Genomic DNA, 19,083 nt, shown 5'->3' with positions numbered 1-19,083 from the left:
ATTCATATAAAATATTTTGTCATTTATGTAAACCATTGCCACTTCATTGTCTCTACTTACAGGTTTAATAATTTTGTCAAAAAAGGAAAAGTGGTTAGTGTGGTTTAACATATTCTTGATAAAGCCCTTCCAAGTCTTTCTAATGACTCTTTTCATTTCTAGATGGTTACTAATCATCTCTTTAATGATCTACTCTATAATTTTCATAGGAATCAAAGTCAATCCCACTGGCCTCTAGTTCATAGACTGTTTTCCCCCCTTTAAAATAAAAGCCGGGAATGCCTTTACTCTTTTCCAATCTTTTGATATTTCCCCTGTTTTCTGCAATATTTCTTTTAAATAAGATTTACTGGTCTTTTTATACATCAGTAGGTTTTTTTTAACATCCCTTTCCTCATCTTCCTAGAGAGCCAATCCATATAACAAATAGTATTTTTAAAACAAAAAAGAAAGAGGTAAAAATCAGCATAACTAACTAATGTTGAAAAAGCCTTAAAATATACTCAATGTATAATACTTGTGTATCCCTTATCGCTTTAAAGGGTTAGAGTGTGTGTTTTCTCATATCTTTTCTTTTGTGCCATTGTTGTTCCTTATAATTTTGCAACATTCACTCTTTTTGTGGTTATTTTTCCATTTACATTGTTTTAGTCATTGTATATATTGTTTTCTTTACATTACTTTATTCTACATCATGAGTTCATATCAATCTCTTCATATTTCTTTGCATTAATTTTCACTACTTTTTATAGAAAAGTATTATACCAATATATTCATATCCCATAATTTGTTTAGATGTTCACCAAATGATGAGCATCTACTTTGTTTCCAATGATTTGCTATAACAAAAAGTAGTGCTATAAATATTTTGGTGTATAGGACCTTCTTCCTATTAATGGCTTCCTTGAGGAATGTCTCATAATTTCCATAATCTTTCAAATATAATAGCAGCTCAGTAATCATATCTATCAGTTGTTTTCATGATCCCAGGGTAATACTCTCCCACCAATGGATTAATGTTCATGGGGGAGAGGGATGACACACTGGGAGAACCTATAGGGAGGCACATAAATAGGAAAACCACTATGCACATGATAACTCTAGACTCTTATGTACTTAGTTCCTTCAGGAACAACTTACACAACATAAATCCATTTCTCAACTAGCTTCTTCCTTTCTGGTCCTCCTCTGTTTCTTCCTTTCAATCCATTAAAGAAGTAGAAGGCAAGATGGTGACCAGACAACTCTGAGAGATTTCTACTCTCTCAGACTGCAGATGGTTCAAGGCCATTATTAGCTTAGCTCTTTCAAAATCTACAAAGCAGTTGAAAATTTCTCATAGTTGATAAGCTTTCTCTAGAAAATCTTCAAAGGAACACTTCTCTTCCAATAATCAGGCTCCCTAAATAGCTGGAGTCACGTTTTTCAACTTCAAACATTTATTCCTATTGCCTCCTCTATCTTTGGTCCCCAACTTCTTGTGACCTCTTCTGTGCCCAGCTCAATCTCTGGGTTCTTCTATCTCTTCCTCTAGCTTCTTCATTATCTCCCTATACCTTCCTCTTTTGTGCAGCTAGCTAGTGAACTAGATAGAGCACCAGTTTTTATTCCTTAAATATTTTTTCCTCATACTTTCAGCATCTAATCTTTTCATATATATGTGTGTCCCTTACACATAAATTTTATATATACATGTTTATATGTATGTTCTATTTTCTGATAAAATGTTAATTTCCTGAAGCCAGAGACCATTTCATTTTTGCTTTTGTATCTCAGTAACCAGTTTGATTCCTGGCACATAGTAGAAGTGCTTAATGAATCAATGTCCATGACTAGATTCCCGTGTTCTTTCTTTGATTTAAATTATTATGTTGAGTCACTAATTTTCTTATTCTTGATCCTTTCCCTCCTTTCTTTCTTCTCTTTCATCAAGTTTGCTGAAGTACCACTTCACACTCATGACCAATGTCTATTGTTGTATATTTTAAAGTATATTTTGAATAGTGTAGTGCTTCAGATAATGATGCATTTAATTATAAATGTATGGTAAAGCTCCTTTCATTCTGCATATGATTTTTATTATGGCCATGAGAATACATTAAAAAATTGAAATATATTTCTAATTTTAGAATGCAAGTTAGTGGGAAAACTGTACTCAATATACCAAAAACCACTTTCCAGGAAACATTTCATAGAGAGCATACTAAATAGTGTGGCACTATTCTTATATAAAGTTCATTACCACAAAATATAAGTATATATATAATATGTTGTAAACATATTTACACAAAGAAGTGAAGGAAATAATTTATTAAATACCTGCTAAATGCCAGATACTCTGACAAGCACTTTGCACATATTTCATTTGGATCCTCAAAACTACTCTGGTAGGAAAGGTTATTATCATCCTCATTTTCCAGTTTAGGAAACATAGCCAAATAGAGATTAAGTGATTTGTTCAGGGTTCCACAGAAAATAAGTATCTGAGCTCAGGTCTTCCTGATTCCAGGCCCAACATCCTCTCCACTACCCCACCTAATTGCCTCTAAAAAGAAGTGGATGTGTTGTTCCTATGATTTTTTTTCTCCTTTTAAAAGTAATTTGTTATAATTACTTGTAATTAATTATTAGTTGTCTTGCTAAGTAAAAAAAGTAGAATGTGTAGACACAATAGAATGGATTTTATGTATGGCTAGATGGTTGCTATTTTTCCTTAAACATCAAAGAAACACAGATAATAGATTTAGTAGTTACCTTAGAGATCATATGATCACATTTAGATGTTAAAACTACCTGAAAGATTAGATTTCTGCAATACAGAAGATAAGGTCCTAAGAACTTAAGGGACTGGCTCATAGTAATCCAAATGTTCACGTAGTCTAATGCTCTCATTTTAGTTTAAGAAATTGAGGTCCCAGGGAAGGGAAGTGGATTGTCCAAAAATCACAAAACCAATGAGTGACAGAACTAGGCCTTGAACCTAGTCAATTTCTTTCCTTTATTCTGCACCAAGCCACTTCTGCAATACTTATTCAGAAATTATTGTTTTTGTCTTGATCTTAATGCATGGTAAAACTGTGGGCATAGAATCCCCTGAAGTTCATAAGTTTACTGAAAACATAATTGATTCACTAGTAATGTACAATATTAGTCTATTCTGAATGCTCATTTACTTGTTTCCCTTCAAAACAAAGTGCTGTATTAAATGAGATAAAAGCCCATATCCTTGATGATATTATCTTAAACATTTACAGCCCAATCTCTTAGTCATGCTGGATAAGATATTTACATCTTGATGCTAAACAGAGTCATCTTTACTAGCTCTTGACTCTACAACATAAAACATCTTTTGCTAAATAGGCAGTCTGCAGTTCAACAGCATTGCTGCACTTATTTCCTGGTAATTATTTAAATAATCTTTTGATTTCAACCTCAGGTTGTGACTAGCATCACATCCATCTTGAAAATGTTAGATGTGGAAAAAAATGATCATAGAAAGCAGAAGAAGTTGAGTGAATATATAATAGACCCAATTGCTATGCCACGTATGATTCATAATGAGCATCCCAATTTTCCTTTATCTCTGCCTCTGGTATCTTCCATTACCTTGAGGGGGAAATCACTTATCCTTTCTATACCTTGATTTATGCATCTACAAAATGGGAATGGTTACTTTGTTAATTTCCTTTTGCAGTTATCAAAAGAAGAATGAAAATAACATATTCTCCCCAAGTCATTATCATGAGGAAATGTACAATGCAAACTAGACTATTATTTTTAAATGCCACTGAGGGTTACACCAGTTGATGTATTGACATATGATACAACTTAATTCTCTTAACATTTTCCCTAGAGGGAAATATAGCTACACTGCCCAGCTGCCCTTAAATTTCTGATCACCATCCCACCAATCTTAGGAATTGGCTCAGTTAGGTACAAATATATATAATACACACATGCACAATTAATTTCACTGATTTAGGAAACACCTAATGAAAACTAATTGGTATAAAATAATAACCATGAAGAGAAGAATACCAGTGTGGTTTGGTCAGTTTCAGAACTAGAAGGAAATCCAACCTTCCATGGCTAACCTTAGAGTCTCTGGAGGAGAAAGCGTCATAGAGGGAACTGACGTATCAGTATGAGCAAGAGTTAGGGTAGTATGTAACCTCAGAGAACGTGTTGTACAAGGAAGGCCCAAGGTTCATTCTACTTCACCTGGAGGAAATTATGTAAGATCAGATGACTCTGGGACCATGATCTGGAAGAAGGTACCACAGGTTTGTTTGTTTGTTTTTTGATACCACAGTTCTAAGATGGAAATTGTTGGAACCAAGAAAAATCAAATGAATAAGATGAGGTCAGGTAGTTGAATTTTAAAAAAGCAGGCTCTGGGGATTGGGATGTCATGAACACCTGGATAACTGATCCTGACAGAGGGTTTGTATTTCCTTTCATTCTTTATTCTGGGATAAGTGGAGATAGCTATGGATATACTACTTTACCTACGCTTAAACTTAACCTAAGGTTGCCAAAATCAGTATTTAATAGTCTTCATCACAACACACCAATGAGAAGCAACTGGCTTCTATGATAAACTGTTAAATCAGGCTAGATACCAGCTGGTTGGCTACTCATTCCATAGGCAGAAGGAGACCAGAAGCCTGTGAGCAAATGTACACTGTTTCTCACCAAAACAGGAAGAGAGATGCAGATCCTGAATCAAGTGGGAACACATTTGGTACATTTTTACTTCCAGTGATCCATTTGGTGAACCATTTAGATTTGATTGTATTGTTTCTACCTAAATTCTAAATTTACAATTTAAAACCTGACCTTTAAAATTAATAGTAATAACAGCTTATGATTATATAACATTTTAAGAGTAACAAAGCATTTTATAAATATTATCTCATTTTGTCCCCATGAAAACCCTGAGAGGGACATGATAGTATTATTCCTATTTCACAGAAGAGGAAAATGAGTCAGGGAGAAATTAAATGCCTTTTCCAGGGTTACAAAGTTAATAAGTATCTGAGACTAGATTTGAATTGAGGTCTTCCTGACTCCAGGTCCAGATACATAATTTGAGATGTACTTTGATTATAGATTTAGAGATAAAAGGGATCTTAGAAGCCATTGAGCCCACCCTCTCATTTAACTGATGAGGAACTGAAACAAAGATGGGTTCAGTGATTTACCCTAGGGTCACAAAGACTGAGGCAGAATTTGAATCTAGGTCTTTCTGACCCCAGTTCAGTGCTCAATCCATTACACCATGTGGTTTATTACTAGTCTTGAAACTTTAAGACAGTTTACAGTAATATGGGGTTACTCTTTACCAACTCTATGTTTCATATGTACCTGTTTATATGTTACAGTCCCACTATAGAATGTGAGCTCCTTGAGGATAAATATTTTTCCCTTTCTCTGACTTTACACAGATGTATTATTTTTCTTCTCTCCCTCTTCTCTGTCTCCTTTCCTTCTTCACGCCCTTCCTCCCTTCCTTCCTCCCTCCTTTCTTTCCTCCCTTCCTCTTTCTTTTCCTTTCTTCCTCCTTTCCATATTTGTTCTCTCTCCATGTATCTATTTATTCTTTTATTCATCTATCCATTATCATCTATCTATCTATCTATCTATCTATCTATCTATCTATCTATCTATCTATCTATCTATCTATCTATCTATCATGTATCTAGCAATCTATCCATCCATCCATCTATCTATATTTTCTGACTTAGAATTGTATTTTATTTAATCAAAAGAAAAAAAAAACCTCTTGCTATGACAACTCTTCTGTAAAGTAGAGCAATGGGTACTAAACTCTTTTGTAACATAATGTAATCTGTTATTTATATTCTTAAGCAATAACCTTGAACATTGATTTGCCCGTGGTCTCATAGCTTGAATATATAACAAATAGGTGTTAAACCCAGGTATTCCTGGTTCTAAGGGCAACTCTCTACTATACAACACTATTATTACATTTATATTAAATTACGTTGATTGTCAAAGTCACAGGCATTTTTATTTGTTCAACAATAGACATTACAAATTGAAGCCATCTCACCTCACTTCACCTTTTCAGGTTTTTCTCATACCACTTGCTTCTTTATCTTGTCTATTTTCAAATCTTTCCCTCATCTCCTTCACCTAATGAAGCTTACCTTGTAATAAATATAAACATAAGTCAAAAAATTGGTCAACAAAACAACTGTATTCAGCACATATGGCAATATATCTGAAATACTATGCCTTTAGTCCCTTAACTTTTCAGAAAAAGTGAGATTTCTTTTCCTTTTTTTTCCCCAGGCTAAGTTTGGTTATTATAATGAATGTTTGGTTTCATTTTGTTGTTCTTTCCATTTATACTGGTATAGTTATTATATTTATTGATTTACTGATTATGTTTATTTCATTCAGCATCAGATGTCTTCCAACTTTTCTTTGAATTACTTCCATTGGTCATTTTTAACAGTGCTTTAATGTTTCATTACTTTTGTGGACTACAACTTTGTTAGGCATTTCACATTTAAATTCCAATTCATTTTTACCACTTTAATTTTAGTTCTATGCTACCACAAAAAGTATTGCTATGGATATTTTAGTAAATATGGCATATCCAAAAGAATCAGTTTACCAAGAGACATCTTCCTGTCAAACTTAATTTGCCATGGTTTATCAAATACAGCCCCTACACCAAATCCATTAATTTACTCTGATTCTTATCAGTTTGCAAATTGGTGAGTGGCTTTGATTTGTGATGGGAAAACCATTGGATACAGGTAAACCTATTCCAAATTTTCATACTATTGATGATATGAAAAATCAGCCTTTTCATATTTTTCCAATTGATGATTAACATCTATTGAGGCATAACCCAGGGATGAGTTTGTTATTTAACATACTATTATAGTGTTTACCATCATCATGGAGGCAGAACTGTGTGCTTGAAATTATTAATTTTATAGGATGTAGAGTGCTGGACTTGGAGTAAAAAAGTCTTGGGATAGAATGTTGACTGACAGTAGCTATAGATCCTTTAACTTCTTTTAGCCTCAGTTTACTTATTTGTAGAGATGGGAAAATATAAGGTTCAAATTATTTACATATATATGTATATATACATATGTTATTGATAGGCATTTATGTGCATAATGTACTATATATTTTTATATATAACTGCATATATGTATATATGTATATATTCATACACACATTCATATATCATGATTTAAAAGTTATAAAAAACTATAACACCCACTTGAAGTTAAGATATCTATAGGAAAGAATATGATAATTTAGATGCATCCTTTATTAAAGTTTTAGGGGGAGTGCCTGAACAAGTGGTGTATAGGATTAAAAGACCTGGATGGATTGTAATTGGTAAGGTTGGAGAGAGCACTCACATTGATGGGATCATGGAACCAGTGAAGTATCAATGTATTCTTCAGCCTTTAATGGGTTACAGAGATAGGAATCAATGAAAGCTTATTTATTTCCTTTCAAAAAGCAAGATGGCTTTCTGGTTAGCTTTGCAAGTTATTTCTTTGAATAGTCCAAGGCTTTTTCTCTTGTTTTTTTCTTTTGGAAAGGGATGGCTGAGCAATTCTATCTACCTTTTCCCTGAAGTTACAAAATAAATCGGATACCAGACATGCATTGACTGCTATGAAGCCTTTTAGGTGTCTTTCATCTAATGGAAGAAGCCATGAGCTCTTATATTTTCATCTGGATCCTGGTAAGGCATTGATGGTTCTCCCCAAGCCATCCACATAGGCTCAGTGCAATGGCTACAAACTCATGACTTTCTGCCTCTGAATGGCACCAACAGAAAGGCACTGACATGGATTTCAGGCCAAGGTCAGACTCAGAGGTACCAACCCAAAAATAGTTCTTTTAGATTGGAATAAGTATTGAGTCATTTCAGATTATTGATTTCCTTCTTCTGCACTTCACTAGAGTAATGCGTAAGAACAATAGGATTGCATACACAACAAATTCTTTTTTAGACTGAAGGGGATTGTGAAAATCAGACACTTAAATTGGTACAAGACAAGGAACATATTGATGGCCTCAGATCACTGGGAACAACATGATCCTGGAATGGGATAGGCAATCAGAATTGTGTACCACACTTTGGTATTTAATTTTTGGTTTGGCTTTTATCTGGCTCCTAATGCTAGGCCTACCCACTTGAGAGGATGCATGGACATTTATGTATTTTCATACTGGCTAGATGTTCCCATTTTCTCATGGCTGGATCTTCATTTTGCTTTTTAGAGGTTTTTCTTCTGGGTCTACTAAATCTCCCCACTCTTCCAGGGGAATATGTAATGATAACTGACATTTAGGTAGTGCTCTAGGTTTGCAAAGTGCTTTACATGACAATATCTCAATTATAATTGCTGACATTTATCTGGTAGTTTGCATATAGTATCTCATTTGAGCTTCACAACAACCCCATGGGGTAGGCAACACTGGAATTATCATCTGCATTTTCTAAACAAAGAAACTAAGATTCAGCTTAAGTAACTTTTCAATGGTCATGTAGCTAGTAAGTATAAGGGTGAAAATTTGACCATAGGTCTTCCTTCTTCCAAGCCTAGCATTATATTTATTTCACCAGGAGAAAGGATGCCAGTTTGTATGGCATGTACTGACACTGGGAAGTATAAATGAAAAAGAAAGTGATAGAGGGGAAGCCTTGCATTGTGAAAATAGTGAGGGTAGCCTATTCATAAAATCTATACCACCAAGCTATCCTTCAAGGATGACTGGTTTGTTATCTAAAGAAGTGTGGTCCACTATCTCTAACCTTGCAGGTAGACTCACACCATGGATATTTCTCAGTCACGGGAGGGAAGGAGGTGTTGTTGCTAGCCCCTCATTCCCAATATCCAACCAATTATATTTCATTTCTGTAGTCTATCATATTGATTTTGCTTTTCATTGTTGTCAAGCTTTATAACCAATCATAACTTGTCACCCACCTACAAACTACATTTCTTTGTTCTGTACTCCTCAAATCACTGTCCCCCTCATTCAGTATCTTAGCTTTGCTGAGAAGGCTGAGATCCTATGTATTGATAAGTTCATGTTTTACTAATAAACTGATTGTGTTCAGAAATTTTTGCCTCAGTTTACCTTAATTTGATCACAAAATAGCATTTTTTAGTTGTATAAAGAACTTCAAATGTATTATCCCATTTTATCCTCACAATAATCCTGTAACACAGGTGTTATTATTATACCTGTTTTACCAATGAAGAAACCAAGATTGAATAGTAAAGAGCCTTTGCTAGGGTCACACATTTATTGTTTCTGAGACATGATTTTAACTTATTTTCCTGACTTCAAAACCAATATCCTGGTCACTAAGCCACCTAATTGCCTAAAAGCAAGAAACATGACAAATTGGGATCTTGTAAATTGTGATTCTAAGTGGATGACAACATAGAGTGTGCTTTTAAGCTGTGGTAAGGGGTTCTATGACTGAACGGTACCAAGACTACACATAATTTTTTTGTTGTTTTATTTATTTTTTATTGGTGAGGCAATTGGGGTTAAGTGACTTCCCTAGGGTCACACAGCTAGTAAGTGATAAGTTTCTGAGGCCAGATTTGAACTCAGGTTCTCCTGAATCCAGGCCCAGGGCTCTATCCACTGTGCCACCTAGCTGCCCCACACACAAGTTTTAAAGCTGTCATATGCTATGGGAAGTGAAAAAGAACATGTGATTTTTCTCCAGTATCTGCCTTATTACTGAAATAGTGAAAAGGTGCATGATAGCACTTTAAATGCACATTGGTTGCTGCTTCCACATTTATTTTACAACAATTATCATAGTAGTTCCAAAGTCATTCTGGATGTTCGTGATAATAGCTGGCATTTGTATAGCATGATAAGCTTGTCAAATAACTTCAGATACATTCTAGCATGTGACCCCTGCATAAAATAAAAACCTCAAAGTCAGAGAGGTTGAATTTCTTGCCCATCACAACACAATTAACATGTGTGGAAGGTGGGATTCAAACCCAGCTTTCTTCTCATTCCAATTCCAATATTGTTGACTATGCCACCTCTTCTGCTGATGTGGAAATGGACATGTAGACTGTCTATTTTGTGTTGGACACAGAGTCATTCTCAGATAATAAACATTTATTTGAAAAAAAGCATAGTTCTTTGTTCCAAAAGACCCTGAATACTTCTTCAGTTACAGTTTTGTGCATTTGGTCTGAAATGAAATGGCAAGGGAACTTCCTTTAGAATCAGAAGAATTGATATTGTGTTTAGTTCTGTCACTGGCTACCTTTTTGGCATTAGGAAAGCCATTTTATTTCTTTGGGTCTTGGTTTCCTTACCTGTAAAATGGAGGGGTTCATCATTATCAGTCTTATCAATTTCAAAAAGAAGGGGACAGCTAGGTGGCATAGTAGATAAAGAACTGGCCCTGGATTCAGGAGGCCCTGTGTTGAAATCTGGCCTTAGACACTTGATGCCTACAAGCTGTGTGACCCTGGGCAAGTCACTTAACCCTAATTGTCCTGTAAAGAAAGTCAAATAGAAATGGTGGACACTGAAACAAATATAAGGATCTCTACAGGCTGCATATTGAGTTACAAAAACATATATTAACAATGGTGCATGAGTCCAGGAGCACTAGTCTCACATATAATGCAGAACTCCTTGCAGCCTCACCATCACCATAGATTTCCCCCAAAATGGCAAATGCTGTCAAGGATCAGCTGATTCTAAATGTCGTAAAGGAAGAACACATTCCCCCAAAAAAGATCACTATTGCTGGGGTTGGTGCAGTTGGCATGGCATGTGCCATCAGTATCTTAATAAAGGATTTGGTTGATGAACTTGCCCTAGTTGATGTCATAGAAGATAAACTAAAGGGAGATATGATGGATCTTCAACATGGCAGCCTTTTCCTTAAAACACCAAATATTGTTTCTGGCAAAGACTACAGTATGACTGTAAACTCAAAGTTGGTTGTCATTACTGCTGGGTCATGCCAACAGGAAGGAGAACATGTCTTAATTTGGTCCAGCATAATGTGAATATCTTTAAAGTTATCATTCCCAATATTGTTAAATACAGCCCTAATTGCAAGCTGCTTTTTGTTTGTAATCCAGTGCATATTTTGATATATGTGGCCAGGAAGCTAAGTGGCTTTCCTAAAAATCATGTTTTTGGAAGTGGTTGCAGGCTAGATTCCACCCATTTCCATTTCCTAATGGGGGAGAGACTCGGTGTCCATTCTTCAAGTTTCATAGATGGGTCCTTGGGGAACATGGAGATTCCAGTATTCCCATGTGGAGTGGTGTGAATGTTGCCACTGTGTCTGAAGAATCTTTATCCTGCTTGGGAACTGATGCTGATTCAGAGAATTGGAAAGATGTTCCTAAATAGGTGGTTGAAAGTGCTTATGAGGTGATCAAGCTGAAGGGATATACTTCCTGGGCAATTGACTTGTCTGTGGCAGATTTGGCAGAAAGCATTATGAAGAATCTTGGGAGAGTGCATCCAATTGCCACCATGATTAAGGGCCTATATGGCATTAATGAAGATTTCTTCCTTATTATTCCATTTTTCTTGGGGCAGAATGGCATTTAATATGTGGTGAAGGTAACCCTGAATCCAGAGGAGGAGGCCCATTTAAAGAAGAGTACTGATATTCTTTGGGGAATCTAGAAGTAGCTACAATTTTAAAGCTTTTTAATGTGCTGCCACTTTACGGTCTAGAGAATATGACAGTGGTTAAGGGATTAGGTATGATGCACTTTTCATGTAGGTCAACTCTTTCCTCTGATTAGTGATACCAGAAATATAAAACCCATGAAGATACTCTTCCTAAACTTAGAAATGGGGGAATAATACAGTGTGGCTATTTGTTAAACTGTGTTTGCCTAGTGATGCTGGATATGAATTGTACATTCTTGAAATAGTTGCTGTTAAGCAGAGCCAGCACTGCCCCCTCCCCCCAGACACCAGGTACATAAATGCCTGTCTTGTAAGTGCTATAGGTTCCCATAGGTTCAGAAGACAACATTTCTGCACTCAAAACATCATTCAATATTAACACTTTTTTGATGTATTGATTACCTTTTTGCTCCCCTCCATTAATGCTCTCCAGCATGGCCCTATGGATAACCTTTCCAGAGAACCTGATTTTGTCTAGATACACATGCACAGATACAAACACACATGCATGTATGTATATGTATATATATATACATATATATGTATATGTAGTTATAGATTTCCATATTATATTTTAAAAATCTATGTACAAAGATGCAACCAATTTCCCAAGTGTCTTACCCAAATACTCAGTAAACAACCAATAACTAAAAAAAAAATTAACATTATCTATGGTTTATTATAATTTTATTTTGTCAAATGTTTCCCATTTACATTTTAATCTGGTTCTGGCCACACTCAAAAATGGGTATGAAAGTGACTAGACTCTGGACTAAATCATCTCATAAGATCTTTCCAATCTTACATTTATAATCCTATTATTCTATCTAGTACTATGTAGTAGTGGTCACTATACATTTTAATCATATATTCCTGTTAGTATCATTTATTTTTAAGTAATTATATGTATACAAACTTATGAAGGTACATATTAAAATATGTGAAACTAAACTAAAAAGGATAGGATTAAGTGAAATAAATAATACTTTGTTCTTATTGTTGTTGAGTCATTTCAGTCCTGTCCATTTCTTTGTGACTCTATTTGGAGTTTTCTTGACAAAAATACTGGAGAGTTTTGCTATTTTCCTTTCCAGTTCTATTTGCAGATGAAGAAACCAAGGCAAATAAAGCTAAGTGACTTGCCCAGGGTCACACAAGTATCTAAGTCTGGATTTAAACTCAGTAAGACCAGTCTTCCTTAATCCAAGCTAGGCACTCTATCCATTGCATCACCTAGCTGTGTCCAGATAAACAATACTTTAAAATATGTTAAATTATATTTGTTGTGAGTATAATTTTTTTTTTGCAATAAAGATATTCCACTTGTCATGGAAGAGTACTACCTCTGATCAGAGTCTTCTGCAACCACAATGGTATATGAGACTCTTTCCAATGGCATCCATTGCTATTGCTACTATGTATACCTGTTGTTTTTCAGTCATTAATCATGACTGACTTCCAGACTCCATGTACCATGCCAGGCCCTTCTATTTACTACTATCCTTCAATGTCTGTTCAAATTTCCATTCATTGTTTCCATGATACTATCTATCCATCTTATCATTTGCTCTCTGCTTTTCCTTAAGCCTTCAATCTTTCCCAACATGAGGACCTTTTCCAATGAGTGTTCTCATTATGAGACCAAAGTTTTTAAGCTTGTTTCAGTATTTGACCTTCTAGTGAAAAGCCTGAATTAATTTAAGTACTGACTTATTGATTTGAACTCTTTCTGTCCAAGAGACTCAAAAATCTTCTCCAGTACAATTTGAAAGTGCTGATTCTGTGGTGTTCAGCTTTCCTTATAGTCCAGTTCTCACAGTCATACATTGGTATTGGAAAAAAAACACACCATAGATTTAACTATATGGACCTTTATTAGTAAAGTGATGTCTCTGTTTTTTAGTATGTTGCTCAGATTTGCCATAACTTTTCTTCCAAGGAGCAAACTTGTTTCATTGTTTTGTTTTGTTTTGTTGTTTTTTGTTTTTTTATATTTCATGGCTGCGATAGCCATGTGCATTGATCTTTGAGTCCAAGAATATAAAATCAGCCACTGCTTCCATTTCTTCTTCCTCTGGTTGGCAGGAAGTGATGGGACCACTTGGCAAGGTATTAGCTTTTTTATGGTAAGCTTCAAGCCAGATTTTCCCCTCTCTTCTTTCATACTCATCAAGAGGCTTCTTCATTTTTCTTTACTTTCTGCCATCAGAATGGTATTCCCTGCTTACCTGAGATTGTTAATATTTCTCCTGGCAACCTTAATTCTGGCTTTTGATTCATCCAGCCTTGCATTTTGCCTTATATACTATGCATAGAAATAAAATAAATAAGGTAACAATACGCAACGTTGAATACTCCTTTTCCAACCTTAAACCAATCAGTTCCATGTTCAGTTTTAACTGTTGCTTCTTGACCTGGATACAGGTTCCTCAGGATACAGGTTAGATGATATAGTCCTCTTTGAGGACATGGCACATTTTGTTGTGATCCACAAAGGTTTTAGTATAGTCAATGAAGCAGTAGATTTTTTTCTGGTACTCCTTTGCTTTCTTCATAATCTAGCAAATGTTGGACATTTGATCTCTAGTCATTCTACCTGTTTGAAAATCAGCCTGCTTAAGGGCAGCTAGGAGGTGCAGTAGATAAAGCACTGGCCCTGGACTCAGAAGTACCCGAGTTCAAATCCTGCCTCAGAAACTTGACACTTACTAGCTTTGTGACCCTCGGCAATCATTTAACCCCTGTTGCTCCACAAAACAACAAATAAAACAAAACAAAACAAAAAAGAAGAAGAAGAAAATCAGCCTGCTTTCCTGGTAATTCTTGTTTCATGTATTCTTGGAGCCTAGCTTGCAGAATCCTAAGCATAATCTTGCTGGCATGTGAAATGGGTGCAATTGTTTAGTAATTTAAACATTTCTTGGACTTGACCTTCTTTTGGATTGGGATGTAAACTGATCTTTTCCAATCTAGTTGTCACTGTTGTGTTTTCCAAATTTGCTGGCATTTTGATTGCATCACTACCAACATCATCCTTTAGGGTTTTAAAGAGTTCAAATGGAATTCTATCACCCCCACTAATCTTTTTGTTAGCAATGCTTCCTAAGGCCCACTTGACTTCATTTTCCAGGATGTGTGGCCCTGGATCAGTAACCACAGCATTATCAATGATGTTAAGATCTTCATTGTACAGTTCCTTTTGTGTATCCTTTCCACCTCTTCATAATCTCTTCTGCTAATGGCAGGCAATATTCCTTCCATTTTTATATGTTATCATGTCCATTTTTGCATGAAATTTTCCCTTGATATCTTTAATTTTCTTGGAGATCTCTTCTCTTTTCCATTCTATTATTTTCTTCTATTTCTTTGTATCATTGCTTGTTTAAAACAAAACAAAACAAAACAAAATTTTATATCTCCTTGCTACTCCTTGAAATTCTGCATTCCTTTGGATATGTCTTTTGGTTTTTCCTTTCCTTTTCACTTTCCTTCTTTCCTCAGCTATTTGCAAAGCCTCTTCACAAGCCACTTTTCTTTCTTGCTCTTTTTCTTTGGAAATTTTGTTGTTTTATTGCTTCTTCCTGTACAGTATTTTTAATTTTTCCCCCAGTTATATGTAAAGGCAGTTTTCAACGTTCATTTTCATAAGCTTTAGAGTTACAATTTTTTCTCCCTCCCTCTCCTTCCCCTTCCACGAGACAGCAACAAATCTGGTATAGTTGTATATGGACAATCCACAAGTGCTCTTTTTTTAAAAGTCTGTGTTCAATCAAAATCAGTTCTTTCCCTGGGAGTGGATAGTATGCTTCATAATTAGTTCCTTTGTATCATTTTGGATCATTGCATTGCTGAGAGTAGTCAAGTAATTCACAATTGCTCATAGAACAATGCTTCTCTAACCGTGCACAATGTCCTCCCAGTTCTGCTCACTTAACTATACATCAGTTCACATGAGTCTTTCCAGGATTTTCTGAAATCATCATGCTTGTCATTTCTTATAGCACAATACTATTCCATTATAATCATATACCACAGCTTCTTTAGTCATTCCTCAATTGATGGACATTCCTTTAATTCCCAATTCTTAGCCATCACAAAGAGTTGCTATAATTTTTGTACAATTCCCCCACCTTTTCTATTTTTCACAATTACCATTGATAACTGTTTTCCTCCATCCTATTCCCTTCCATGTGATATTTACTCTATTATCTTTCACCCTATCCCTATTCAAAAGGGATTTTCTTCTGACTGCTCCTTCTACCAATCTGCCCTCCCTTCTTTTGCCCCTCCCTCTATATCCCCTTCCCCTCCTATTTTCCTGAAGAGTTAGATTACTCCACCCATTTGAGCTTGTATGTTGTTCCCTCCTTGAGCCAACTCTGATAAGATTAAGGTCTTTGATCCTATTCTGATGAGTGGAAAGTTCATTTACTACCTGCTCCTCCCCCACCTCTCCAACCACTCCCTATGCCCTTTCCTGTTTTTTATGTGAGATTTCACCCCCTCTATCTCTCCCCTTACCCCTCCTCCAGTGCATTCTTCTCACCTCTTAATTCTACCCTAAAGATGTCATCATGGGGCAGCTAGGTGACACAGTGGACAAAGCACCAACCATGGACCCAGGAAGACCCAAGCCTAAATCCAGCCTCAGACATAAGACATTCATCCACTGCATGACTCCAGGCATGTCACCCAGCTCCAACCACCCCACAATGAGAGATAAACAAAAAATAAATAGTTTGCAGGTATCATCCCTTCATAATCAATTCCCACCTATGGCCTCTGTCCAAATTTATTTCTATTATCTGCCCTAATACTGAGAAAATTCTTATGAGTTAGACGTATCATCTTCCCATGTAGGAATGTAAACAGTTTAAACTTTTAACATCCTTCTTAATTTCTTTTTCCTGTTTACCTTTTTATGATTCTGTAGTGTCTTGTATTTGAAAGTCAAATTTGCCATTCACTTCAGGTCTTTTCAACACAAATAATTGAAAGTCCTCTTTTTTCATTGAAGTCCCATTTTTACTCTGAAATATTATATTAAGTTTTGCTGGATACATGATTCTTGGTTGTAATCCCAATTCCTTTGCCCTCTGGAATATCATATTCCATGCCTTTCAGTCCATTTATGTAGAAGCTGCTGGATCTTGTGCTATCCTGACTGGGGCTCCACAGTACTTGAATTCTTTCTTTTTGGCAGCTTGCAATATTTTCTCCTTGACCTGGGAGCTCTGAAATTTGACTATGATATTCCTGGGAGTTTTCCTTTTGGGATCTCTTTCAGGATGTGATTGGTAGATTCTTTTTATTTCTATTTTACCTTCTGCTTCTAGAATATCAGGGCAATTTTCCCTGACAATTTCTTGGAAGGTGATGTCTAAGCTCTTTCTTTGCTCATGGTTTTCAGGCAGGCCAATAATTTTCAAATTCTCTCTCCTGGATCGATTTTCCAGGTCATCAATTTTTCCAAGAAGATATTTCACATTTCCCTCTATTTTTTATTCATTTGAATTTGCTTTATCGTGTCTTGGTTTCTCATCAAGTCACTGACTTCCATTTGTTCAATCCTAATTCTTAGGCAATTATTTTCATCAGAGAGCTTTTCCAATTGGCTTTCAAGCTGTTGACTTTTTTCTTATGTCTTTCCTGCATCACCCTCATTTCTCTTTCCATTTCTTATTCTACCTCTGTGAGTTTCTCTTCAAAGTCCTTTTTGAGTGCCTCTATGGCCTGAGACCAATTCATGTTTTTCATGGAAGCCACTGTCACTCGAGCCTAGTTCTTGGTTCCTTGCAGGAGTGAAAGTCCCAAGTTCTGCCTCAGCACAAGTGGAAACCCCTGTAATCTCATAGTTTTCCCCTACTTTCTTCAATTTAAGTCTGAATTTTTTTTTCTTTTTCTTTTTTTTGCAGGGCAGTAAGGGTTAAGTGACTTGACCAGGTTCACAGAGCTAGTAAGTGTCAAGCATTTGAGGTCGGATTTGAACTCAAGTCCTCCTGAATCCAGGGCTGCTGCTTTATCCACTGTGCCACCTAGATGCACCCCTGAATTTTTCAATAAGAAACTCAGAATCTTAGCCATAAGATTCTGGGTCTTGTTTTAACTGATTGTATAGAGCTTTTACACATTTGGCTTCAAAGTATATAATTAATCCAATTTTGATATTAACCATATAGTGATATCCATGTGCAGAGTTACCTTTTGTGCTGTTGAAAACAAGTTTTTTTTTTTTTTTGACTAGTTATTTATCTTAACAAAACTCTATTAGTCTCTGGCCTGCTTAATTTTCTATTCCAATTTTGTAATCCAGTTTGTACTCCACCTTGCCTGTTATTCTAATTATCTTTTGATTTCCTTCTTTAGCATCCCAATCCCTATGATGAATATGATATCTTTTTTGTGTTATTTCTAGATGTTGTAGGTATTCACATAACTGATAAATTTGGCCTCTTCAACATCAGTTTTTGGAGCATAGACTTGGATTACTGTGATGTTGAATAGCTTGCCTTAGATTAGAGTATATATCATTTGGTCATTTTAGAGATTATATCACATTCCTGCTTTTCTCACCCTTTTATTGATTATGTGGGCTACTTAACGTTTTCTAAGACATTCTTTCCCATGATAGTATATATAGTGAATATCTGAATTGAATTAAATGTACCCATTCCCCTCCATTTAAGAATCGAGAGAGAAAGAGAGAGAGAGAGAGAGAGAGAGAGAGAGAGAGAGAGAGAGAGAGAGAGAGAGAGAGAAAGGCAGAAATATGCAGGCAGAGAAAGAAAGAGGAAGACAGAAATAGAGAGACAAAGTCAGAAAGATTCAGAGACAGAGGTGGAGACAATAATAAGAGAAACAAAGAGACAAAGATAAGGGAGAGACAGTTTGTGTTCACTGATGTTTGCTCACTGAGACAAAAGTGAAACCAGGAAGCTTGGAAAAAGGCAAACCTAATAGAGAATCTATGAAGAAATGGTTACTTTCAAGATGGCTATCCTTGCCCCATTTTCACCTTGAGAATTTGGTTCCAACTTGTCTGTTATCATTTTAAATTAATTTAAAATCTAATAATTATTGACTAGGTTTGGGTAGTAATTTTGAAATTATTTTAACTGCCTTATTCTAGTAACATTGGTTCCATGGAAGAATGAAGACTGCAGTACTCACTGGACCACTTTAAACCTAGTTAGAAGCCTTATAATCAAAGATGTTATATTTAATTGACAGAATACTGTGCTTTAGCTTCGGATCTACTGCAATTCTATATCTTTTCTGCTTTAATTTCATCCATTGTATCTATCTCCAAAGATCTTTTCTTCAATTAGCTAAATGCTAAACATTCATTTAACCCTATGATTCTCT

General features: G+C 35.6%; 1 pseudogene; it reads left to right on the top strand.

Annotated features, from left to right (window-relative positions):
- Window positions 1-10,730: 10,730 nt before the first annotated feature.
- Window positions 10,731-11,727, top strand: LOC122738941 (annotated as a pseudogene).
- Window positions 11,728-19,083: the final 7,356 nt, after the last annotated feature.

The sequence above is a fragment of the Dromiciops gliroides genome, chromosome 2, assembly GCF_019393635.1.
Source record: "Dromiciops gliroides isolate mDroGli1 chromosome 2, mDroGli1.pri, whole genome shotgun sequence".
NCBI lineage: Eukaryota > Metazoa > Chordata > Mammalia > Microbiotheria > Microbiotheriidae > Dromiciops > Dromiciops gliroides.
Note: the sequence above shows the minus strand (reverse complement) of the source record. Positions and strands in the feature narration are given on the sequence as shown.